Here is a 26,378-nt window from a genome sequence, read left to right as displayed (position 1 = left end):
CCAAGGAATATCATACATACTCCACCTGGGAGGGGGTGCTGTTAGACTGTATTTTGCCCTCAGCTTGCCCCACGCTCCCTTATCAGCAGCCACGTTGTGATCTGAATGACATATAGTGTAATGAGGATGGCAGAGGCTTTATAGAACTAGGTCCCAAAGACATGGCTGAGTTGGGGTACTTACTTTGGGACTATCTACCTTTACTTGTTCCGTAAGTAATAACCTTCTTTATAGTTTAAGCCATTGTTGGTCATATTTTTACTCCATGCCGCTGAAGTACTCCTGATTTAGAAGCATAACCTGGAGGCTGTATTCCTGGGTTTTAGGAGGTCCAGACTCCTTGAACTGTCTTCTAGAATTGATGAGGGACCATAAGGCAAACTGAGAGCAAAGCATACCCAACACTCCACCCCCCAGGTGGGATATGTGTGATATTCCTCAGGTACTCCTGGCTGCCCAAGAATAAAGGAAAGGGGAAAATAAATGGTTAACTGATAGAGATTACAGTCATTCAAGACACATTCAAGTCTCCATCAGTTTACAAATATCTTAGTAAATTTTAAGCAAAAGGCAATCTTATCAATAGCCTAATTTCCATAAAACCATAGACTCAGTTTCCTGGAGCTCCAACATCATCCTCCCTTCCATAGTGATGTAGGGAACAAAGGCAAGAAGGAAATGGCAGGTAAAATTAAATTTCTTTATAATCTGAAGCCCATTGACAGACACTTGAGGCAAATACAGAGTATAACTTTTCTCTAGTTATGGGAACCCCCTACTGTCATAATGTTAATGCCTTACTAGAGGAAAAATAACCTTAATTTGACAATAGCTGGGCCTCAGGTATCTTATGAGTCCTCTTTAGCATATGAAAGTCCTTCTGGAGGCCTACCTTTTGTCTTTACCTTCTCCAACTCCATAGTGAGTAACCAGTCTTCACAACCCCAGGGCAGCTCTTTTGGTCCTGCCCCTGTGCTGTAATAAAATCACCTTTTTTGGGGGAGCCTGGGTGGCTCAGTTGGCTGAGCATCTGACTTGGGCTCGGGTCATGATCTTATGGTTTGTCAGTTCGAGCCCCACATTGGACTCACTGCTGTCAGCCTGTCAGCACAGAGCCTGCTTTGAATCCTCTGTCCCCCTCTCTTTCTGCCCCTCCCCAGCTTACCCTTTCTCTCTCAAAAATTAAATAAAAAACATTAAAAAAATAAAATCACCTTTTTTGCACCAAAGATGTTCCAAGAATTCTTTCCTGGGTATCAGCTCTGAACCCCCACCGTTCCAAAACCCCATCAGAACCAGTGTTGGATGATTCAGACCCATGGGTTGGCTTGCACCTTACTTTTGTGTGAGGGTTAGTGTGGAGGCCTTGTGGTCTTGGCTCTGGATGTCTATTCCTTGGTGTGTTTTACTCTATTTGATTTCCTTAGTGCTTTCCCCTTTTTATAAGACAAATAAAAAATTGTCTTGAAAATGAAACTCCTCTTGTCCATCAATCAAGAAATGCCTGGGACGCCTGGGTGGCTCAGTCGGTTAAGCGTCCCACTTTGGCTCAGGTCACTATCTTGTGGTTTGTGAGTTTGAGCCCCGTGTAGGGCTCTGTGTAGACAGCTCAGAGCCTGGAGCCTGCTTCAGATTCTGTGTCTCCCTTTCTCTCTCTCTCTCTCTCTGTCCCTCCCCTGCTTGTATTGTCTCTCTCTCTCTCTCTCTCTCTCTCTCTCTCTCAGAAATATTTTTAAAAAATAATAAAAATAAGAATAAAAAAAGAATGCCCTGACCAAGTGCATTGGAAGAACCACAAATATGGAGCCAAATCCCCATGGCCTATGGTGGGAAGGGAATGGGAAGAGGGCCTCTAAATAGCTAACTAACATTGATTACATACCTACCTATATCAGACATAAAAAAGCTTTTCTGGCAAAATTTTTTGTTAGATTCTCAATTTTATTCCACCAATCTATGTATCTAATCTTTGAAATTGGGAAGTATAAGTCTTCCAGATTTGTTTTTTTTCAAGATTTTTTGGCTATTCTGGATCCTTAGAATTTCTATATAAACTTTAGGATCAGCTTGTCAATTTCTGCAAAAAAGGTAGCTGGGATTTTGGTAGGAATTACATTGGATCAGTATATCCATTTGGTGTATATTGCCATCTTAACAATATTAGGTCTAGTGATCCATGACCGTGAATGGGATAGCCTTCCATGTTTTTAAAAGTCTGTTAATATCAACAATGTGTAGTTTTCAGAGTATAAGTTGTATACTTCTTAAGTTTATTCCTAAGTATTTTATTCTTTTTGATGTGATTGTAATAGAATTGTTTTCTTAATTTCATCTTTAGATTGTTCATTCATTGCAAGTGTATTGTAATACAATTGGTTTTTTGTATATTGGTTTTGTATCCTACAATCTTGCCGAATTCATTTCTTCTGAGTAATTCTTAATGCGATAAGTATTTCTTTTTCTTCTTAATTCTACCTGTTTCTGAATTCCAAGCCTTCTGAGATAACTTTGGTTTCCTAAGTGTTTTTTTTTTCATTTTTCATATAAATAAATAAAAAATTTAAAAGGCAAATAAACATGATGAAAGTAGACATTCCTCTGTCCTTTATTGGTTTCACTTTTGCTTTCAGTCTGGGAACTAGAATGAGATGGGGAATCCCTTTAGGTACTTGGGGAAGGAAGGAAAAGGAGATCCATTTACTGAGGGAATTAGAAGAGAAGGTTTGAGCAGAAAAAGGAAGCCAGAAAGGGGAAATACCCAGCACCATGAAACTCATTTCCTGAGGGAGTGTAGGGAAGCAAGCAAAAGCCCAATTGGTGACACAAGAGTGAGAGTGGGTAAATTGAGGGCCAGGTTTAGAAAAAGGCACATCAGTGTATCTGTCACCAAGCTTGCCTGCCCAGGGTAGGGCGTGCCAGCTACTGTCCAGGAAGGACTCTGCTGTTGGTGTGGCTGGGAGCGGACCAGTTCTCCATATCTACGTCAACGACTATTGCACATCTGTTATGTGTCTGGAACATTCATGGCTTCTTAAAATGATTCTGCAAGGTAGATCATGGTATTGATCAAGGGAATTGAGTTTCAGGCAAGTTCAGGAATTTTCTATTAGTGAAGGACAAAGTCAGAAGCTGAGAGGTGGCTTCTTTGACTTCTAAGCCTGCCTTCTTCCTGCTGTGCTGCATGATTTCCTGAGCCCTGGTTTGGGGAGGCATGCTCTGCCCTGAAACTTTTAGGGCAGATGAGTGTGCAGGTGTGTGTGCATGCTCCTAATCTGCTTGTATCACCATTTTGCAGAGTATTCTCAACTCAAACTTTAGTACTAACAGCCAGAGTTTTCTACCTCTTTCAGTACTTTCCTAGGTACAGGTGGGAGAGTGCTGGGTTTGGGAAATGTGAAACACACCCTTTCGTTGGCCCTCAGAGTTCTACAACCAGTTCTTTAAGTCAGTTTGGAGATGAGCCTTCTCCTTTGTATTTGGGAAGACTGGCCTGTTGGATTCAGGTTTGTGAATCTAGAAGCCCCTAACCATTCCACCAAGACCTTGGCTTGGCTAATACTATTGGCCACCTGGAAAAGCAACTGGGACTTAGTTGGGTCTCAGATGTTTGGTGAATGTTAAGTGGATGGATTCTAGTCCTCACCCCAGCACCAGCATTGTTGGGGAGCTGGAATCTGTTAGTGATTTTCAAAATGGGAGGCGGGTCAGGTCTGGCATAGGTGGGGCTCCCTGTTGTAATAGACCCACTTTCATAAGCTCATCTGTCTGCTGAGCAAACAGATATTTATTGCTTGCTGAGGAGGTACCAGGGACGGAACAGCCAATGAGTCTCAGTACTCATGGGATTTAGAATTTAGAGGAGCCAACAGACATTGTTATAAGTATCCAAATCCTGGGCAGTGCTTTTTTCTGTTGCCATGTGGCTTTTCTTGCCTAAATGACACCTGTCATCTTGCCTGTTCCTTTCTTTTTTTCCCTTTCCTAAGCTTTCCATGATACTTCCCCACTTCCTGCCACTCTCTCCTGCCTCTCTTGCCTCCATGCTGGGTGTGGGTTTACCTTTCTTTCTGCGACAGAAGCTTCCTACTCCTCCTTTCTGAGGACCTCCAGGCAAACTGTCTGCACAAGGCTCTTGTCAGTCTCTGGTGGAGCTCCTTCTGGTCAGGATGGGCTCTGCAGAGCGCTTTCTGCCATTGAAAGGACAGTTCCAGGGAGAGATGCCATGGGATGGTGTCATCTCAGGCTTACTTGTGCCTGGGTGAATTGCATGTGACTGAGTTCCCACCCTTGGAGGGAAAACTGTTCTTATCATTTCCATCCCTGTCCTCTTCACTGAACCTGTCTTTGAAGAAGCACATTTGGCTGTCCAGCTATGGGGCCAGGCTGGAGTTGTGTGTTGCAATTAGTCCCCATCCCCATTCTTGTCCTGGTGGAACAGGAAATGCCTGTCAAATGATAGCTAATGACCTAAGGGATCCTAGAATCTCAAGGTCAGATGGAACCTTATCATTTATTCCAATACATTTCAAATTTCTTTGATTATGACTAGTAGTAAAAAATATATTTTATGTAAGCTTCTTACATGAACCAATATGCATTATATACGTTTATTACATATGCTCATACATATTAAGTACATAAAGTATAACAAAGTTTTACAAAGCAATGCTCACCCTTAGTATGCTTATATTTTCTATTACATTTAAAAATGTTGACCCTACCTACACCCAGCTAAATTGGTTTTATGACTCAGTATCTCAATATTAAGTTTCAAACCACTGCTTGGGAAACACTATTTTATTTATTTTTTATTTTTTTAAATTTTATTTTTTTTTATTTTTAAGAGAGAAAGAGAGAGAGAGAGAGAGAGAGAGAGCGAGAGAGAGAGAGAGGGAAAACGGGGAAGGGGCAGAGAGAGAGGGAGACACAGGATTCAAATCAGGCTCCAGGCTCTGAGTGGTCAGCACAGACCCCAATGGGGGTTTGAACTCACAACAGGTGAGATCATGACCTGAGCCCAAAGTCAGATGCTTAACCCACCCAGGCGCCCCAGAAAACACTGTTGTAATTTAACAACTCATGTCCTTTCTACTTGTCAGATAGTTGTGTGGTCTTTGTTTGGATTTCTCTGGTAGATAACTTGGTACCTACGTAGGAAGTCTATTCTGTCTTTGGACAGCTGTGTCTGTTAAAAAAATTTCCTTATGATACGAAATCTGGTCTTCTACCTACGACTGACTCCTTGTCCTTCCAAGTAAAAGCCCTTCAGAATAGTGGTTGTGTCCTCTTTCATCCCTTTCCCTTCCATAACGTAGTAGCTCTGGATCAGTGGTGTGCTTGAGCTGGTATGCACCAGCTTGTGAGAGCCAATTTCCAAATTTTTAGGAATTATGGGAGCTGATTGCTTTTTTTTTTTTAATGTTTATTTACTTGTATGTGTGAGAGAGAGACAGACAGAGTGTGAGTGGGGGAGGGGCAGAGAGAGAGGGAGACACAGAATCTGAAGCAGGCTCCAGGCTCCAAGCTGTCCGCAAAGAGCCCGACGCAGGGCTTGAACCCACGAACCATGAGATCATGACCTGAGCCGAAATCAGACGCTTAACTGACTGAGCCACCCAGGCACCCCTATGGGAGCTGATTCTTAAAGTCATTATTAAAAATTAAATTCTATGACTTACAAATCTATTAAAAACAAAGGTACTGGGGCGCCTGGGCGGCGCAGTCGGTTAAGCGTCCGACTTCAACCAGGTCACGATCTCGCGGTCCGTGAGTTCGAGCCCCGCATCAGGCTCTGGGCTGATGGCTCGGAGCCTGGAGCCTGTTTCCGATTCTGTGTCTCCCTCTCTCTCTGCCCCTCCCCCGTTCATGCTCCGTCTCTCTCTGTCCCAAAAATAAATAAACGTTGAAAAAAAAAATTAAAAAAAAAAAAACAAAAAAAAAAAACAAAGGTACTAAGTACTCAGAACTCCTCACTTCTTGTTTTACTGCTTTGACTATTATTTACACTCTTCAGGTTATGTCTGTTATATCTGTATGGTGGAGATACAGTTTTTAACAGTTTTTTTTCTTTTTGAGGGAGAGATAGAGGGAGTGTAAGTGGGGGAAGGGCAGAGACAGAGGGAGAGAGAGAATCTCAATCAGGCTCCACACTGTCAGCGCAGAGTCTGAGGTGGGGCTCAAACTCACGAACCATGAAATTATGACTTGAACTGAAACTGAGAGTCGGATGCTTCACCGACTGAGCCACCCAAGTGCCCCTATATGGAGGAAATATTATAGGAAGTTGTGCTATTGCCCATCTCTTCCCAGCTCTGGGTTCAGTCATGTCACATTGGTAGCTTGATCTTGGCCATGGCAGGAGTATGTATACCAGGGAAACTGGCAGATAAAACAGGGCCCTTCCTCTTAGAAAGCCGATCATTAAGCATGTACCAGTACACCATTGCTCTGGGGTCGTACTGCTTGGGTTTAATCTCAGCTTCAGCACTTGCTGGCTATGTGTGACAGGCAAATGACTTAACATCTGTGCCTCAGTTTATTTGTACAGTGCACACTGAGGGTCGCTTTGAGAATTGAATGAATTAATGCATATGCAGTGCTTAGAACAGTGCCTGGCACATGGCCCTTTATAGGTGTTAGCTGTCATCTAGGCTTACTGTTGCAAGATTATTCCATTCTCCCTGCTGGGGTTTGGTTTCCAGGAGTCACTCAGCCCAGTCATTCTCCCTTATTTTGCTTTCATATTTGACATACAGTTTGTTGTCTTTTCCTAGCCAGATCACAGGGTCCCTGAGTAGGAGTGGTTGGCTTTTTCTTTGGGAGCTCTAGGTCCCAACCTTTAGCTGGCTGCAGGATGGAGGCTCAGTCTCACTGACCAGTGGAAACCCTCAGGATTCCCCAGGAGCCGTGTTCCCAGTGTAGTGTCCTTCTCCTAGTGGGGAGCTCCTAGGCTTGGCTGCTTGATGTGAAGATGAGAAAGGATTTCAGTTGAGGCAGCCCTGAGCTGGCTGACCACTGCAGATGGCCCAGCTGCCACCAGGTGGTTGGCTTATAAATCATTAGGTCTTACCCTCCCTGAAACTGGATAAAGCTGAAGCATAAACAGCGTCTTGTGTCAGTGATGAAGCATCTGGCTCCTCCCCAGCTCTGGACAAGGCCTCACGGAACTCGCTTAGGCCCTGATTCTTTCTTGTGGACAGCTGCTGTGCTTTTTGAAGAAGCCAGGAGACTCTCCTGTCTTGAAATAGCTCCGCATGTGCCTATATTTTATCATTAGGGATTTTTTCTTTTGGAGTAAACAGTGCTTTCTCCATAAAGTTCTGTTTTGAAATGGTGGTACCTTGAGAGACTGGCATATTATTAAACATTTAAAATCTTAGTGTGAATGAACTTGTACATTAGCTACACATTGCTCCCTGCTCCACTGCTATCTCTTATCAAAGTGGGTATTAATTCCAAAGAAATGCTGGAGATAGCACTGTGTGTGTCGAATTCCTAAACCTTGCTGTACTTTCAGAATCACCAGGAGAGCCTTTCACTTAATTAGAAAATTTTTAATTTGAAAGCTACTGACCCTTACCCCATTCAAAGTAAATGTCACTCACCTAATCTCATTACTTAAATATATGTTTATATATATTAATAAGAAATAAAAAAAAATCCCCTCAACTTATCCACTTCTTTCCTGGGAAGTCTTTAAAAAGTATAGCTTTCTAAGGTCCTTCCCTAAATGTACAGAAATAGAATTTTCTGGAATGGAGTTTAGGAATCCTTATTAAAAAAATATCTTCTGGTGATTATAAATGTGCAGACAGGTGTGCACCATTTCTCAGTATTGTATTTGATTCATTCCTGTATTCTCCAGCTCTCTGCCCAGGCTTGGTGCATAGTAGGCACACAGTAGGTGCTTAACAAGTGATGTTTAAACTGAAAGAGGCAAGGAGTTGGGCAGACCTGGATTGGAGTCGAAGCTCTGCCAATTTCTGTGTACCCTGGGCAGGTGACTTCCTCCTTATCTGGGAAATCGGGAAGGTAATGTGCACAATGAGAAGATTACGGGCCAGTGGGGTCGTCCCATCCCTTGTAGGCCTCCCCTTCCTGGGGCTGTCAGGGGAAGGAAGGCAGTCAATTGCAGGGTTTAGGCAAGTCCCAGAGGGGTTCTCTATTAATTACTCAGGGGGCGCTTGTAAGCGCCCTGAAGCACTGGTCTTATGACACTGCCTTTGGGCCACAAGGATGAAAAGCAGTGCTGGAATCGATCTCCTCGCTGCCTGCCTGTGGCTGGATTGATTGGATTCCTGCTTGATGTCTGCCATTAGGAGACCAACTAAAGCTAATTTCCAGCTCGATCTGCCCCAGGTCCTGAGGACCGGGGGTGGTGGTGGCAAGGAGCTTGCAGGGGAGGCCTAGGGCCCAGGCTAGGGGTGGCAGGGGAGCAGAGGGTACTGCCCTGTGAGTAGAATTGTGGGGGGGTGTGGCCTGCCGGCTTCCTGTTCAGGGGAGGGAGCTATGACCGCCTTCCACACAGTCCCATTGTGTCTTGCTGACACTTGCTTCTTCCAATCCATTTCCATCCTAGTTTTAATAATCAAGTGAATGCATCTTCTTAAATATTTTATTGAACAGGGAGACTGGAGTACCCAGGGGGAGGGAGGGCTCAGGCCTCAGCAAGCATCTTTGCTCTGTGGCCTCTCCTTTTGTTTTTTTTTTTTAATGTTTTATTTATTTTTAAAAAAAAAATTTTTTTTCAACGTTTATTTATTTTTGACAGAGAGAGACAGAGCATGAACGGGGGAGGGGCAGAGAGAGAGGGAGACACAGAATCGGAAACAGGCTCCAGGCTCCGAGCCATCAGCCCAGAGCCTGACGCGGGGCTCGAACTCACGGACCGTGAGATCGTGACCTGGCTGAAGTCGGACGCTTAACCGACTGCGCCACCCAGGCGCCCCTGTTTTATTTATTTTTGAGACAGGGAGAGACAGAGCATGAACAGGGGAGGGTCAGAGAGAGGGAGACACAGAATCTGAAACAGGCTTCAGGCTCTGAGCTGTCAGCACAGAGCCTGATGCAGGGCTTGAACTCCCGGACCGCGAGATCATGACCTGAGCCGAAGTCGGCCGCTTAACCGACTGAGCCACCCAGGCGCCCCTGTGGCCTCTCCTTTTGGAAGAAGAGTTTGGGCTTGTCTTACCAGGATCTTGGTTTCTGGTGGAGCTTTGGGGCCAGAGTGGGGAGATGGACAACAATGAAGAGCTTGGCTATTCTGGATTTGGTTACTCTGGGCTCAGCTGTTCTGGGAATCAAGGCCCCCAGAGTTTGAGTGTGTTTATCTATAAAATAGGTTAATGATATCTGCTTTACAAGGGGGAAGGGATTCAGTGAGAAAACCCAGGAGAGGCACCTTGCACTGTTTTTGGAACATAGTAGTGGCTCAATAAATTGTTGCCATTGTAATTTTTCTTATTTTCCCCTCTATTCTAAGACCCTCCACCCCACTTTAATGTATTTGTAATCCTGTGCTGTCTTATAGCCGATGTGTTTATTTTAGGTGTAGTGTTTTGTTATCTTCCTCCCCTTAGAGCTGTTATTAAGTCAGTGATGACTTTTATAACTAAGAGTTTCTCAGACCTGAGAAAATGTGCTATCACAGACATTTGCCTCCCATCCCTCAGCTGGGACTGCAGTGATTCACAGATTTGTTTGGCCAATAACCTCTTTTTTAAAAGGGAGATTAGCAAGTGTTAAAAGTGTATTAGCAGCTAATTGAGAAAATTAAGACAGCTTTTGAAGAAAGGGGAAGGTTTGCAGAAAAGTAAGTAGCTGGGCAAGGCCTCACATGGGCAGGCAGGAAAAATATTTAGGGATGTCTCTGATCTGGAAATCTCTAGAAGCCATGTCTCTTGTCCTATTCTGCTCATATGCCCACCTCTGCTTTAAAATATTCCCTTTCCTTCTTTGTGGCTATCTGCCTTAGAGGCACCGCTAGCCATGTTTGAGGGTGTTTGCCCATTTGTGACAGGGTGTCTTGGATCCCTGCACACAGATCAGTCTATACAATGCATTCAATTAAAAAAAAAAAACAATTTAGGGGCACCTGGGTGGCTCAGCTTGTTAAGTGTCATGATCTCACAGCTTATGAGTTTGAGCCTCATGTCAGGCTCTGTGCTGACAGCTCAGAGCCTGGAGCTGCTTCAGATTCTGTGTCTCTGTCTCTCTCTGCCCCTCTCCTGCTCATGCTCTGTCTCTGTGTCAAAAATAAAATAAAAACATTAGAAAAATAAAAAAAACACCGTGAGGAAATAGCAAAATAGCAAAAATTCTGGCCTCTCCATTCATAACTACTGCATAAGGAATTTGAAGCCGTCCTCAGTCTCTAGTTTCGTGTATATGTGCGCGTGCGTGGGCGCGTGCGTGTGCATGCATTGTGCTGTGCAATTACGGGACCTGGTATTTTTGAGAAAATTTCTTGCTAAAATCATCCCAGAGAATTAACACCTTGCTATAGGCACCCAGCAATCAAAAGAAGGTTCTAAGCCCACTTTGGTTTCCGGGTCCTGGGCTGTGAGCAGAGTCCTTCTGCAGTCCTGCCTTTCATTGCCATGTTCCTGTCAGGGTAGGAAGCCGATGGCTGCTTTCCCTAGAGAGAGGCAATGTGGGTTAATGGCAATGCTGTTATTGATTACACCACCACCGCTTGCTGGGAGCTTGGCACTTGTTAAATGCTAACTATGTAGCAGGTACTATGTTAGCCATGTAACTTGGAATACCTAGTTTGATTCCCACAACATTCCTCTTAGGTTCCATTATCAGTACCATTTTGCAGATGAGAGGATAAAATCCCAGAAGACTTGCTTTGTAATTCCCAAGTCTGCCTGACACCATACTACTGAGTTCTGAGTTCTCTGCCACAATCACTGTCTTCTAGCAACCCTGGAGAAGGGCGCTGAGCATGAGAATAAGCGTTGCTTAGAGGGGTCTTAGGGGTCCTGAGTTGTGTGTGCCCCATCTGAGCCCTGCTTCTGTCCTGAATGGCCCCTGCCTGCAATCTCTCTTTGGGCTGCTCATAGCACAACTCTATGAAGCTTCATTCATGTCTTGGTACTGCGGAGGTTGGCAAACTTGCAAAGGGCCAGATGAGAGTTTTGGCTTTGTGAACCATATAGTCTTTGTTGCAAATACTCAACTCTGCTGTTGTAGCATGAAAGCAGCCATGGATAGTTCATAAGTGAATGGACCTGACTGTGTTCCAGTAATGCTGCATTTACAAAACTGGGTAACAGGCTATAGATTGCTGACCTCAGGTCTGTGGCAAAGGGGTGACCTTCACTGGGACAACCACGTGGGGGATGCCTCCTGGAGGGAGCCTTGCTTTTTGGAGACTGAGGAGTATTTTTGAGAGTGAGAGTGGTCAGCTGGGTTAAATGAAGTTTTTGTGGGGGGGGGGCATGGGGGTGTGTGTATGTGTATACTCAAAAGAATCATGTTCCTTATTTTTTCTTAATTTTTTTTAAAAAAATTTATTTTTGAGAGAGAGACAGTGTGTGAGCAGGGGAGGAGCAGAGAGAGAGGGAGACACAGAATGTGAAGCAGGCTCCAGGCTCTGAGCTGTCAGCACAGAGCCTGATGCAGGGCTCAAACTCACGAACTGTGAGATCATGACCTGAGCCAAAGTCGGACGCTCAACCGACTGAACCACCCAGGTGCCCCAAATCACATTCCTTATTAAAACCATCCTAGTTTAATAATCCTTATTAAAAAACCCAAAGATTTCAGCATGAGGATAACCTTGCAGTTAGGGAAGGATTGTGTAGCTCAAGGGCTCCCTGAGTTTCCATTGCTTTTGTGGGGAGAGCTTCCCTATGATCACTGAAACCATGATTCCAGAGATGTGCTACTCCTCCCTTTAAAGGCTAGGGTCCAGTGAAGGCACAACTTTTTCTCAGTCATTTTTAGTGCAGCTAAGAGGTTCAGAGATTCAGAGGAAACAAAAGGGACAAATAGATACCAATATAGGACACATAAACATATCCAGTTTACATAGAGAATTCTGACCCTACCCCAGCCAGCTTGTCTCCACAGGTCTCAGAGACTCTCCTGTTCCATACACTCTTCTGGTACTTTCTAATTAAGTCTTGCTTTGGGCCCAAGAATAACCCCTGTCCCTAGATAATTTGTGCCATGTTGGGTTTGTCATTATGAATGACCTCGATGAAAGACCTCATTCTCAACAAAGAGGGCCTGTGGTCATGACATGCCAATTAGTTTTAAGTAAAAAGAAAATAAGGTACATTTACAAAGAAAGAAAATAAAAATCAGGTGTAGTCCTTCCATTCAGGGATGACCACTACATATTCTCTATGCCCTTTTCTGTAACAGGCTTGAGGTCTTTCTTGAAACTTAATTATACATCCGTACAACAGCAATGACCGTGCACTAATGGAAGGGTCATTCCGTCACAGCAGAAGAAGCACTGAGAGATGTTAGATGAGGTGGAGGGGAGGGGAGAGAGACTGTAGGGGCCTGTGAGGTACTGGGTGGGTGGTGTGGCTCTGTGGCTTCCTGGGTGTCCTGGCCTGGGTGCTCAGCCTGGGAGCAGTGATGAGGAGGGGGTGGTGTGGGCATGCCCCACTGTCTGAGTTGTCCTTGCCGTCCCCTGCCTTGGAAGGGAGGTGGTAACTGTTCTGCAAATGAGATGGGAGAGGGGTGGGAGCTGGTGCCTCCTCCTTGTTATCTGCAGCTGCCCATCCACCCTGGTCAATGATGCTTGTCCATCACCGCTGAGATCCAAGTCCAGCCATGTGCGAGGGGAACATCTGTTCCCACGGCTGCAGGGCCCTGCAGTCCTGGAGTCAGAGTGACTGCAGAAGCCAAACATGGGGTCACTGGTAGTGTGTATGTTGTGGGATAGAAAGGGGAGGGAATGGTGCAGAGGGCAGGGGTCTGGTGTCATTTAGGGGGCACTGCTTGTTATTCTGTGGGAAGTTGGCACAGTCTACTCATTGGACATTGGGGCTCTGGGTCTTTTGGGGCAGGCCTGGCAGAGGGAGGCAGACAATGGCTCTTTGGGAGCTCAGCAGGCGGTGGGTAGAGAGTGAAACATAGAATGTGCTGGTCTTCTGATTCCCATGCCACTCAGCATCAGTAGAGTAATAGAGGATGAGTTTCACCTGCCACTATATTAGCAGGGCTTCATGGACACAGATCCTTATATCTCAGAGCCCGGGTGTTCCTAGCAGGACCTTCTTCCATTTTTTTCATTAGTTCAGTCACCAGAGCTGTGTACAGGGGTTGAAGACCTGTGCTCTGGACTTAGACCAAAGTGGGTTCTGATACAAGTTCCTTTGTGTACTGGCTGAGTGACCTTGAGAAAAGATGAAACCTCTCTGTGCCTGTTTCCTGCCCTGAAAATGAGGATAACCATGTCTGTCTTTGGAGGTGTGGGAAAGATTAGTTAGTTGCATTAATGTGCATTAATCACCCGGCTGGTCTGTAGCTGCCAGTGGGGTAAATGTTGATTGCCTCCTCTCTCTTAGTTTGATTCACATCTGTACACTGTGGCTGTGCTCTGATGTACCCATGACATCTGCCTTTCAGGAAAGGATCAAGGTCAGTGCCTTTAAGCTCCCTGTTTGATCCTGTGATGACCATCTGGTCCCCACAACTCACTGTTCACCCTGCCAACCTATTTCCCAGGACTTATAGATATGAGAGTGCTAATGGGTCACATGGATGGCCACGACTGGTTCCCTGGCTCCTGACTTTACCTGCTTACCTGGGACCTCAGCCCTCTATCCCTGATATGTCTAGGAGTGTCCAGGGGCAAGGGTCTTGAGCAATTGCATCAGAGCTGGTCTGGAGTCTCAGGGTTTGCCTGAGCCCACTGGGTTCTTCCCCTTGCCATTCTCCCCAACTGTTTGCCAGTGGACGCTCCCATCTGATATCTCTCCATGCCTGTCCATCCTTCCTCTGAAGCCCATGAGCCATCAAGGCTGCCCCTGCACCTGTTCAAAGAAGCATGGATTGATGACAGTATAGTGAATACAGAGAATTCCTTTGAGTGTACTTTTGGGGTCATGCTTTGATGGAAGGCAGCATCTGTCCTGATCTCATAGATTTTCTCTTGAGATGGCTCTCTTCAGTTTTATTTCCAGCATCCCCCAGCCCTCCAGACTTCAGACCTAGTTCTTATGAGGACTGACTGGGAGTAGGTCTGCGAGCCTGCATAGATTAATCTCTCCTTCCCAACCCTGGGCTTCCATGGATTGTGAGTTCCCCCAGAAAGATCCTGGGACCCCACAACAAAGCTCTGGCAGGCCTGCCCCCCTAGGTTCCCCATCAAGCCAGATGCCCAGGCTCAGGCATGGAGGCCTGTTGCCCACACAATTGCTCATCATTTGCCTGCAATGCTATTGTGGGTTATCTGGATGCCTTTTTCCCACACTCAATAATCATGTTTCCTACAACCATCCACTTGCTAACCTGCTTATGCACTTTGTAATGCTCTTCTGACCCTTTCTTTTTTTTTTTTTTTTTTTTAAATTTCTTTTTCAACGTTTATTTATTTTTGCGACAGAGGGAGACAGAGCATGAACGGGGGAGGGGCAGAGAGAGAGGGAGACACAGAATCGGAAACAGGCTCCAGGCTCTGAGCCATCAGCCCAGAGCCCGACGCGGGGCTCGAACTCACGGACCGCGAGATTGCGACCTGGCTGAAGTTGGACGCTTAACCGACTGCGCCACCGAGGCACCCCCTCTTCTGACCCTTTCAAGTTCAGCTGGTTTTCTTTGGTGTAAGGCCAACACCCTGGGGACAGTCTGAGCAGTGCTGAATAGCATGGGCAGATGCAGCATACCCTGTATGCCATGTTGTTTCTATTAGGTGAGCCTCATGGGAAGCATGCCATGGTTGGGGCTTCTCTGGAATCATGGGGTGTTCCAGGCAGAGCAGTAGAGCTTGCCTTCCATCTTCCCCCAGCCATCCAATCCTAATGCAGGCCTGATCTGGAGACCCACCCTCACTTTTCTGAATGCCAGTGGCCTAGCTGTGGTCAAGGTCTGATCTGTGGATCATCTCACCCAGCTCACCAGGGTCACCCTCAGGTCCTATTAAAATATGGAGTCCTGAGCTCTTCCCTGGCTTACCACCATTGTATCCATTCAGTGCTTTAGGGTGGAAAAGCTTATAAGCAATTCGGGCCCTGAATTGAGCCCTGAAAGGAAAGAAGTATTGGCCACAATATGTTAAAAGAAAATTGTAAAATCAAAATTAATAAGTGTTTAATTAAATATTTAGAAATGTAACTGTCAACTTACCAACCGCAAGTCTGTTCACTCTCACATGGTTATGTGTCATTTATATTTAATGCGGGATGCAGATGGCTTTTAATCTGTTCATTGTGTGGGGTGCCTGAGTGGCTCAGTTGGCTGAGCCTCCAACTCTTGATTTCGGCTCAGGTCAGGATCTCAAGGTTCATGAGGTGGAGCCTTGCGTCAGGCCCTATGCTGACAGTGTGGAGCCTTCTTGGGATTCTTTCTCTCTCTTCCTTTCTCTCTGCCTCCCCCCCCCCCACCCCCATACGCAAATAAACTTTAATCTGTTGATTGTGAGGTCAGGTGGCGCCCCCACAGAGTACCTGGGGCCTCCTGCAGTCTTCAGATGGCTCTGTCCAGACCTTAAGAAATCTGAATCTCTGAGGGTAGGATGAGAAATCTGCATATTCGTCAGGTTTGCCAGGTGATTACCAGGAATGCTAGCCTCATGGCCTTCCTGAGACTGTCACAGTGCTGAGAGAAAGTCATTGAGGGACTAGAGCTGTATGTTGTAGGGTGTCAGTTCCCAAAAGCAGAGATCACAATAACCTCCAAGGAACTTAAAAATAACACAGCTGCCTGGGCCCCACTCCAGGCCTATTCAATAAGCTCATTTGGAGTGGGGCCTGGGAATCTTCATTTAAAAAAAGTTATTTAGAAGATTCAAATGATCAACTAGATTTGGGAACCACAGAATTGAGAAAAGATACCAGACCAGGGCTTCTCAAACTTTGATATGCAGAGTGATTCCTGGGGGTCATTTGGGTAAACCTTAGGTTTTGACTCAATCAATTTTGGTCAGAGCCCCAATTCTGTGTTTCTGACAAGCTCTTGCCATGCTGCTACTGCTTATCCATAAACCATATTTTGAGCATAAAGGGTCTGGACCCTGGGCTGGAATCCTGGCTTAGCTACTTACAAGATAGGAAAGCATGGTACATTATAGTAACATCTGAAAGTCCTAGAAAAGAGTTTGCAATAAGCTTACCCTGGGCTTGGAGTTTTAATATAGGGCCCAGGAGTAGGAGAGGTTTGGTTGGTTCAGTCCACTCTTCTTGGCTCATCTGTGGATTGGAGTGATCTCACCATGGCCAAGGTCACTCTGTGGATTTCTCAGGTTGCAGCCAGGGTCCAGTTTGCTGAGCCCTTCTTCTCCTGGTTTCCTAGTCCCTTGTCTTCAGAGATAGGCCTACTTAGAAATTCTGTGAAATACCTAGTAGCCTTTAATAAATTCCTTTTCTTAAATTAGAGTGGATTCTAAGAACCCTGATTGATAAGTGCATGGAGGGGCCAGGGATGAAAGCTGTAGAAAATATTAGAAGTGGCTGTTCCATTTTACCATCTGTGCTAGGTCAGGCAGCTGGGAGTTTCAAGTTCTTCTCTTTGTCCTCTGAATGCCCCCTGTAATTTATTTCCTTATACCGTGTGAGTGTTTTTATCTTGATACTTTTTTTGAAAGACTCTTGAGGGTAGGATTGGGTCTTCATTCACATTTTCATTGATTCATCAGTCAGTATTTGTTGAATGTCAACTATGTGCCAGGTACCAACAGCCTTAACCTGGGTTTCCCAGAAAGCAGAACCTGAGATGGATGGCTTATGTGGGAATCCTTTATTGGGGAATGATCGGAGGTAGGGCAGGAGTGAGGGACAGGAACAGCAAAGCAAGGAAGGAGGGGAAGCTCAAACAGACTGCACTATTAAGTTGGCCACAGCTATGGGTGACTTAGTGATAGACCCCATGGGACATCTGACCCTGTGAAACATATCTCAGGACCACCTGTCCAGGGTGGGTGAGGAAGAAGCATCTATACATCCACTTCAATACCTCGTTTCCTTGGGAGCCATAACAAATGACCACAAACACAGAAATGCATTCTCTCACAGTTCTGGAGGCTTCAAGTCTGAAATCAAGTTGTTGGCAGGGCCGTGTTCCCTCTGGAGCCTCTAGGGAAGTTTCCTTCCTGGCTTCTTCCTTGCTTCTGGTGGTTGCTGGCACTCCTTGGCTTATAACTGCATCGTTCTGATTTGTCTGTCTTCACATGGCCTTTCCCCCTCGTGTGTCTCCAAATCCTTCTCTCCTTATAAGGCTGCCGGTCATTGGATTTAAGAGCCACCCTAATCTAGGATGACCTTATCAAGTTAGGACTTGATTATATCTGCAAAGACCCTATTTCCAAATAAAGTCCCATTTGCAAGTATGGAAGTGAAAAGGGTAACCTCTGTTTCTCCTGCTCACAGCACTACTCTGAATACTTCACTTCTGATACCGGATGTGTCATTCAGGCAAGTCTCTGACACCACTGGGTGGCCTACAACTTAACTCAACTGGCACTGTCCACCTGGGTGTAGAGTTAAGTCCCACAGGTTAAGGGCTCAATCCCATCCTTCAAAGGCCAGTTGCAATCCAGGTGTCACCTGTGCTTCTGACAGACTCACTATAAAGGGGAAAGTTCCATGACCTCTTCCTTGGGCTTGATAATTTGTTAGAGTGGCTCACAGAACTCAAGAACACCGTTTACTTACTAGATTACCAGTTGAGTATAAGAGAACACAGCTCAGGAACAGTCGGCTGGAAGAGATGCAGAGGGCAAGATGTGGGGGAAGGGGTGCCCAGCTTCCATGTCATCTCCAGGCATGCCACCCTCCCAGCACGTCTATATGTTCATCAACTTAGGAGCCAGTACTTCAGGGATTTTTATAAAGGCTCTGTCATGTAAGCATGATTGATTAAATCATTGCCCATTAGTGATTGACTCAATCTCCAACCCTCTCCAATCCCTGGAGGTCTGGGGGTTGCGCGATGGGTGGGGTTAAAATTTCTAGCCTGTAATCATGGGTGGTTCCCCAGACAAGCAGCTGCTGAGGCTGTCTAGTCATCTCATTAGCATACAAAAGACACTTAGGCCTTCTGGAGATTCCAGCGATTTTAGGAGCTGTGTGGCAGGAAAGGGAGCATATGTATTTCTTATGTCACAGGAGGTTAGGACTTCAACTATCTTTTTGAGGTTGCAGTTCAACCCACAACATCACGGTTAAAGGTTCTCCCCATGATGCTAACTCTACTGTATTCCAGGTTGCATATACATGGGTGCCAAGGCGATCTACTTGGCACAGAGGACCCTTAGGGTAGGGGGGTGAGAAGTTCTAGATGTGGCCCTAAGGGGATTGGACTGTCAGGCTGCACCTGTGTGGACCTGTCAGCAGCCACTCTGAGCTGTGTGCTGCAGCAGGGGCTGGAATAAGAGATGAGGCTAGAAGCATATAAAGTGGTGCATATGGGGGAGTCCATACTGGCAGAAGTAATGCAGGTAGTGGATTCTCACCACTTGTGTGCCAGACCCTGTGCTAAATACATTAGAGGAATTTCACTTAAATTTAAATTTCACAGCATTCTTACATAGCAGGTGCTATGATTCCCATCTTACTGATGAAGAATTTAAGGTTCCAGAAGTATGGCTTACTCGGAGCCAAACCTCCCCTGCTATAGAATGTAAGCTTCATAGGAGCAGAGACTTGGCTCAGTGTGATCGTCTCAGTACCTAGAACAGGTATACAGTATACAGTCGGTGCTCCATAAATGCTTGCCTAGAAATGATAGGGCTTGGATTTGAATTAGGCAGTCTGATGCCCAAGCCCATGTGTTTAATCTAACAAAGAATCTGTGTGAGCAGAAAAGAAAGGTGCTGCTCTTCTCATGAGCTACGACCCCTTTCAAAGACAGGCCTAAGTGAGTAATAAGTATTCTGTTGTAGGATGGCCCTTCTTTAGGTGGCAGATGTGCAGTGGATGCCACATGCACGCTTGGTGGGTTGGTGCTGGACTCACATGGCACAAGGTTTGCGTTTTCTGCCTGGTCTGGCCCATCTTCAGGCACTGGGTTCTGGTCTCTTCTGCAAAGGCCAGACTTGGCCTGCTGGATGAATTTCACGACACTAATAAACATTCATACCTACCCAGAGCATTTAGACATTTAGAAAATGGAGCCTAAAAGCTTTGTGCAGCAATGTGCATTTCTCCTGCAAGCCTGGGGAACATTAACTGGAACACACACGCTACGGAAACCGGCTGCATCATTATTGGAACTGATGCACGCTCACTCCAACCAATCTATTTTTATTTGAAGCACTTACGTTGCATGAAACTGAGCATAATAACTACAGTCAATAGAGATGTATTTGTTTTTATTTAAACTCATAAATGTGCTAACGCCAATAAAGATTTTTTTTCCCTCTGAAAAGTAAGACATGTATGGAGGAGATGGAAATTTATACATCCATCAAGCCAGGAAAGCCCATTTTCTCAGAAACCATTTTTTGAATTGCCAGTGATTTATGGTGGCAGACCGAAGATGGAGTTGGTGAGGTAGGGAGAAGGAGCAGGAGAAAACCTATCCATGTAGTTAATTTATTTTACTCTGTTTAAAGAGCAGAGGACTTAAGATGAGAGAGTGGAGGGCAGGTGTGGGATATCTGCATAACAATTGGATTCTAGGAATAAGAAGTTAGACTCTCATTGTCTTGAGTTTTGCCTAAATATACTTTGGGAATTTGGAGATCAGATGGAATGGTGAGACCAGTGCCGGCTTCAGAAGGTCTAGATTTGCTACTATCTAGCCACATCACTTTGACAAAGGTCTTGGGCTTCCTCATCTGTGAGCAGGACGTCAATATTGGTGTGGCTTGGTGAAGAAGGGCACAGGTTCTCTAGAGCCAGACTGCTGAGATTCAAATCTTGGCTATGGCTCTGTTCCCTACGACTGTGTGGCCATGAGCAAGTTACTCTACCTTCCTAGGCTCTGGTTTCCTCCTTGATCTGAAAGGGGATGATCATGCTACATACCTCATAGCCTTGTTTTGAGGTTTAAAGAAGTAATGCACATAAAGGACTTAGAACATAAAGGTCTGGCACATGATGAGCACCTGATTAGCTCTTTTCATCAGGACAGTTAGAACAGGAAGTTACAATGTAGTTCAGAGCCCTTCATTTTACAGCTGAGGAAACAGAACCAGAGAGGCCCTGTATAAGTTTCATATTACTTCTGTAACAACCAGAACACAGAGGACTTAAACCACACACATTATCCTCTTGCAGGCAGGCCTGGATGTCAGAAGTCCAGTGAACCTTACAGAGCTAAAGTCAAAATGTCCGCAGGGCTAGTTCCTTCTTAGGGTTCCAGGGCAGAGTGTTCCTTGCCCCTTGTAGCTTCTAGAGGCTGTCCATGTTCCTTGGCTTGCAGCCACACCACTGCAGGCTCTACTGCCATGGTCACATTGCCGCCTTCTCTTTCTGGGCTCCTGCCTCCCTCTCCTTGCAATGACATCAGGCCCACCTGGAAAATCTCCCATCAGGATCCTTAACTTACCTACAGAGTCCTGTTTACCATGGGAGGTAACCATTTGCAGGTTCCAGGGATGATGGTGTAGGCTTCTTTGTAGGGGACAATGTTCAGCCTTCCATAAGTCTTAAGGTCACATAGCTGGTTAGCAGGATGGACTGATTTTGAGCAAGAGATTTCTGCACTCACGTTCTTTTCATGACCTGGTGAACATGCTGTTGGCTGCCTTGGCTCTTGAGATGACAAAGTGACTGGCCTGGAGGCAGCTGGCCAGGGAGAGGATATGCACTTGAATGTCTGAAGCCATTTGGAGCTTCCCGAGGGCATGTCTGTAAGCAGTCTACCATCCTGAGGTTGGCATATGAGGTAGGCAGTCTGGATCCAAAGCTTGGCTGGTGTGGAGCTGGGGCCTTGCCATGATATGCCCAGGGGGTGGAGTGTGAAGGATGGAAAGAGGAGCTCACTCAGCCTGGATCTGATGGGTCGAAGAGTGGATTCAGGGTGAATAGGATGACAGGGAGGCCCAGGAAAGTAAGAGGGAAGAGACCTCTGAGTGCTTTAGAGCAATGGTTTCCAAACCTAACCAGCTGTGGCTTTTTTTTTTTAAAGTATACTCATTAAGATGGCTGTTATCAAAAACAAAAACAGAAAGTAACAAGTGTTGTTGAGGATGTGGAGAAAATTGGAACCCTCACACACTGTTGATGGGAATATAAAATGGTACAGTCACTGTAGAAAACAGTATGGCAGTTTCTCAAAAAATTCAAAATAGAATTACAATGTGATCTAGCAATTCCACTTCTGGGCATATGTTTAAAAGTGTTGAAAGCAGGGACACAATCAGATATTTGTGCATTCATGTTCATAGAATTTTTCATAATGGCTAAAAGGTATAAGTAACCCAAGTGTCCTTAGATGGGTGAATACACATACAATGAAATATTGTTCAGCCTTAAAAATGAGGGAAATTCTGGGATGCCTGGGTAGCTCAGTTGGTTAAGCATCTGACTCTTGATCATGACTCAGGTCATGATCTCACAGTTTGTGGGATTGAGCCCCACATGGGGCCCTGCACTGACAGCGTGGAGCCTGCTTGGGACTCTTCCTCTCTCTCTGCCCTTCCCATGCTTGCATGTACATGCTCTCTCTATCAAAATAAATAAAGAAGCTTTAAAAAAAAAAGGAAGGAAATTCTGATAAATGCTATAGCACAGATGAACCTTGGGGACATTATGTTAAATGAAATAATCCAGTAACAAAAAGACAAATACCTGATGATTCTACTTCCGTGAAATACCTAGAGTGGTCAAATTCATAGAGACAGAAAGTAGAATGGTGGGTGTCAGGAGCTGGGCGGAAGGTGGTGGGTAGTGGAGAGTTAATGTTTAATGGGACAGAGCTTTAGTTTGGTAATACGGGAAAGTTCTGGAGATAGATGGCAGTAATGACTGTATAATATGTGAATGTACTTAATGCTACTGAACCATATACTATAAAGTGGTTAAAATGGTAAAAATAAATAAATAAAACATGCTGCAAAGAATACAAACCAAAAACCTAGAGACAAAGATAGCTCATCAGGGAGCTGCCTAGGATGAAATGGGACAAGGTGCCTATGCTCTGATTTTCCATCTCCTTTTCACCTTCCATGGGGGTGCTGAGATAGCTCCCTGCAACCCTGGAGCTCTTTGGGTGGCCATCAGGATAACAGCATTTAAATTCTTGCCATGCTAATTGAGTCATGGAGTCTAGTGTTCTGTAACTCCCATCCGTGGCACCTTGTTTGCACTCCAAATTCTGTTGCACTGTAGGAAAATCATTTCTATCCTTGAATGGGCAATGGTGGTGGAGAAACACTGGCCCAGGAGAAGACTGGGGCAATGCTGTGCCTCCCAGGAGTCCATTTCTGGGCTCCTAAAGTACCCTGTGGTGGCTGCATCACATCACCTTAGCCCCTAGTGGCAGTGAGACTCTGGGATTTTACAGGAGGGAGGACACTGAGGGCATTCGTTGCTGTCATTTTCCCCAGTTGGACATGCCTCCCTCTGCCCCCTAAGGTGTGCTGACTGCTAGAAGCTGTCCAAGGCTCAGCCAGAGTGGATTCTGAAAGGGGAGTTTAGATCATTAGCTCAGGATGACCGCAGAGGCTCTGCTCCTTCTGGATTCTTGTGGCTGCCCTAGCCTGTACCTCTGACCACTGAACCAGGTGTTGGTTTTAGCAAGTTGGGATGGAAGGGACAGTGGGAAGGGATTGGAAGCCCTTTGCCTGTATAAAGGGGTCAAGAAATACCTGTCTAGTGACAGGCGTATTGAAAGGCTCCCATGAGTGATACAGCCCATGATATTATAGGAAATTAGAGATGAGAGCTGTTACCATGCCCTGGAGGACCCTGGGGAGGCATCAGGGCCTAAAAGGGAACCATGAAATGTAGGTGGATGTATTAGTAGTCTTTCAGTTGTACAGGGATAAAAAAGGATCAAGCAAAGAAAAAAAAGTTACAGCCAAAAGGTCCAGACATAGATTTAACGTGAGGCCTTATCTTGGTTCCCAAGTGATGTCACCAGGAACCTCTTTCCACCACTCAGTTTTGCTTTCTGTGTGTTGGCTTCTTTTTCCCCACATGTTGGCAGCATGGCTTCTAGAAGCTCTAGGCTTACACCCTTCTGCTGAGCAGTGAGGCACGTGAATAGGCTGCTTCTGTGAGGGTAGAGGTTTCATGCAGGAGATAAATTTGGAAGAATAAAGATCCATTTTATTTTATTTATTTAAAAAATTTTAATGTTTATTTATTTTTGAGAGGGAGAGAGAGAGAGGGAGAAAGAGAGAGAGAGAGAGAGAGAGAGAGAGAGAGAGACAGCATGCAAGCAGAGGAGGGGCAGAGAGAAAGGGAGACATAGAATCTCAAACAGGCTCTGGGCTCTGAGCTGACAGCACATAGCCTGATATGGGGCTTGAACTCATGAGCCACAAGATCATTACCTGAGCCTAAGTCAGACATTCAACTGACTGAGCCACCCAGGTGCCCCTAAAGATCAATTAAAGAAAAAAAGATTGGGTTTAGGTTGTAGCTATTGTCAAATGGTAAGGTAAAGGTTTGGGCTTTATTGCAGGTTTAGGAATAGGAAAGTACCATGGTTAAATTGACATCCTGGGAAGAAAGGATTGGTGTAATGAAGTTTGGACCAGGAATCAAGAGGCCAGGGACTGAGTCATAATTTAGAAGAGTTCTGTAGAAGTCTAGAGATGAGTGGGGGGCCTAAAGTGACCTGCAATGGTTGTCCCACCCCCTGTGTTGTTGGGACTAGCATAGTCACCTACGTGTACAGTCTAGAGTCAAAACCAAGGGCTCAGTAAATTTCAAAGCTTGAGTGGGTGGGATGGCTGGGTGGATATCCCAAGTCTTAGACAAGGCCATGCAAATGGATGGAGGTTGCATGAAGAGATATATAAATGTGAGGAACCACAGTGAGGATATAACTGTGTGAAGTTCTACTTGGGGTAAGCAGATCTCAACAAGACCAGTGCCTATTGCCTCCAGCCTGCTTTTGGAAGCCCTGAGGATGTTGCCCACATGGTTAGCAGAGATTAAGACCCAAATATTTCCCACTTCTAACTTGCTGGGCGTCTGGTACCAGGTCATTCTTTTTGCTAGAAAACTTTAGCACCTTCTCCCCTTTCAAGGAAAACCAGAAGCAGTCTTTATATAATTTGTTGTGACAGGAAAGATTGGCACCAAAGAATATTTTCCTCTCTACCCCACGGCACTCTGTTGTTCTTATTCTTATCTCGTGCAGATTGGCAGGGGTAAGTTGGCCTTTCATAAATTAAGAACAAAGATATGGAATGTCTACCATGTGACATGTTAAATCTTGTGGTAGGTGCTGGGACCAAAATATGAATAAAATAAGATTGTATTACACTATTGTTATTATTGTGATTCTTTTGATAATAGAGAGGAACCCTGGCTAATGTAAACCAAATGGGCAATTAATAGGAGGGGTATTGGGATGGTCACCAAAATCTGCAGAAGAGACTGGCCAGGCCTCTGGAAGAGCAAGAAGCAGGCTGTCTAGGGTTCCTAGAGGGTTCAGTTGCCTCCTTATCAGAAGTCTTTCCAACCTCATATCTCTTGAAGTCTCAAATTCCTGAGAGAATCTGATTGGCTCAGGCTTGGATCAAGTTTCTTTCTTGGGACTGATAAACTGTGACAGGAGTTTAAGATGATTTGTCACATAGCAAAAACACGGCTATCCTTGGGAAATAGACCATTGCTAGAGAAAAGAAAATAAACTGCTGCTGTGAGTCAGGCAGCTACTCAAACTGGTATTTACTACAAAAGCTCCTGTTCCAGAGGCCTGTAGACTAATTCCACTCATTCTTGGTCTGGGGTGGTTGAGGAAGGCTGATCCAGTATGCCCCTTGATTCCTCCATTTTCACACTTGTGTGAGGGTTGTCCCATCTCTTGACAGGAAATAATGTACTCCAGACATTTGGAAATGCTTAGCTCATCTTTGAGCAAAACAAGATAAACGGACCTATTTAACTGATTTCTAGGTCACTTATAAGGCTGGAAATTCTACATAGTACCTTGATGCCAAAAGGGGCCGCTTAGGTATTGCCCACATTTCCATAACAGCTCCCCTCAGGACATTTTGCAGTAGCATCAGCAATAGGTACACCAGTGAAGACTTCTTCTTTATCATTCTTTTAATATACGATCAGTTAAATTTGTGGTCATTTTTTTCCCCCTTCTGGATAGTGTTTGTGATTGGTATTTCTGTTGCAAGTGGGTCAGAGCCTAAATAGGTCATGTTGGCTCTCTAAATGTGGTAATCCTGAAATGAACAGGGCAGGGGAGGGAGAAGTGCTTAACTGGCATCCAAAGGGATAAGGAAGGTGGGCTCAGGGTCCCACTGGTGTTTTGGGGGGGCTAGAAAACCCTAAGTGAATGGAGGGAAAAATGGCTATGGGCTTTGGACAGTGGAAGATGGTGTATGTGAGAGCAGTTCTGCTTCCCTCTGACCTGATCTGTGAGGGTGATAAGAACTGGCAAGGATTTGGATCTTTCAGAAGCAGGGGGAGTAGCTGTGGACTAAATTGTGTCCTCTAAATTTGTATGTTGAAATCCCAACCTTCAGTGTCTAAGAATATGAGTGTATTTGGAGACAGAATGATTACAGAGATCATTCAGTTAAATTGGGGTCATTACGGTGAGCCCCAATCCAATCATATGACTGGTGTCCTTACAAGAGATTAGAACACAGGCATATACCGAGGGAAGACCATGTGAAGACATGGGGAGAAGATGGCCATCTACAAGCCAAGGAAGAAAACAGCCCTCCTGACACACCTTGAAAATCTTGGATATCTAGCCTCCAGAATTTTTGGAAAATGTTCGAGCCACCCAGTGTGTGACTTTGTTAAGTAGGCTAAAACAAGGGCCTTTTATAAGGTGATAAGTTGTATCATTCTCTGCTTTCTCTTCCATAGACAGACTTGGCTTTTTGGATTCTCTGTGTTTTGGGGGTGGGGGTGGGGATAGGCTCTGCTCTTGGAACTTACTGGCCCAGGATTTCTGGGGACAAATTCTGCTTTTATCCATAGGTTCCTTTTTTCCATGGCTTAAGGAACTTTCTTATTTGACAATTCTGCAGCTGAGAGAGACTGTCTGGGGCTGACCTTGAACCTGAGCCTAGGACTCAACAATTTTTTTTTTTTCCTGCATTCCTA

The sequence above is a fragment of the Lynx rufus genome, unplaced genomic scaffold (assembly GCF_022079265.1).
Source record: "Lynx rufus isolate CCGP_SWC_20201006 ecotype Redwood Valley unplaced genomic scaffold, mLynRuf1.p SCAF_17, whole genome shotgun sequence".
NCBI classification, from domain to species: domain Eukaryota; kingdom Metazoa; phylum Chordata; class Mammalia; order Carnivora; family Felidae; genus Lynx; species Lynx rufus.
This window is presented reverse-complemented; position numbering follows the sequence as displayed.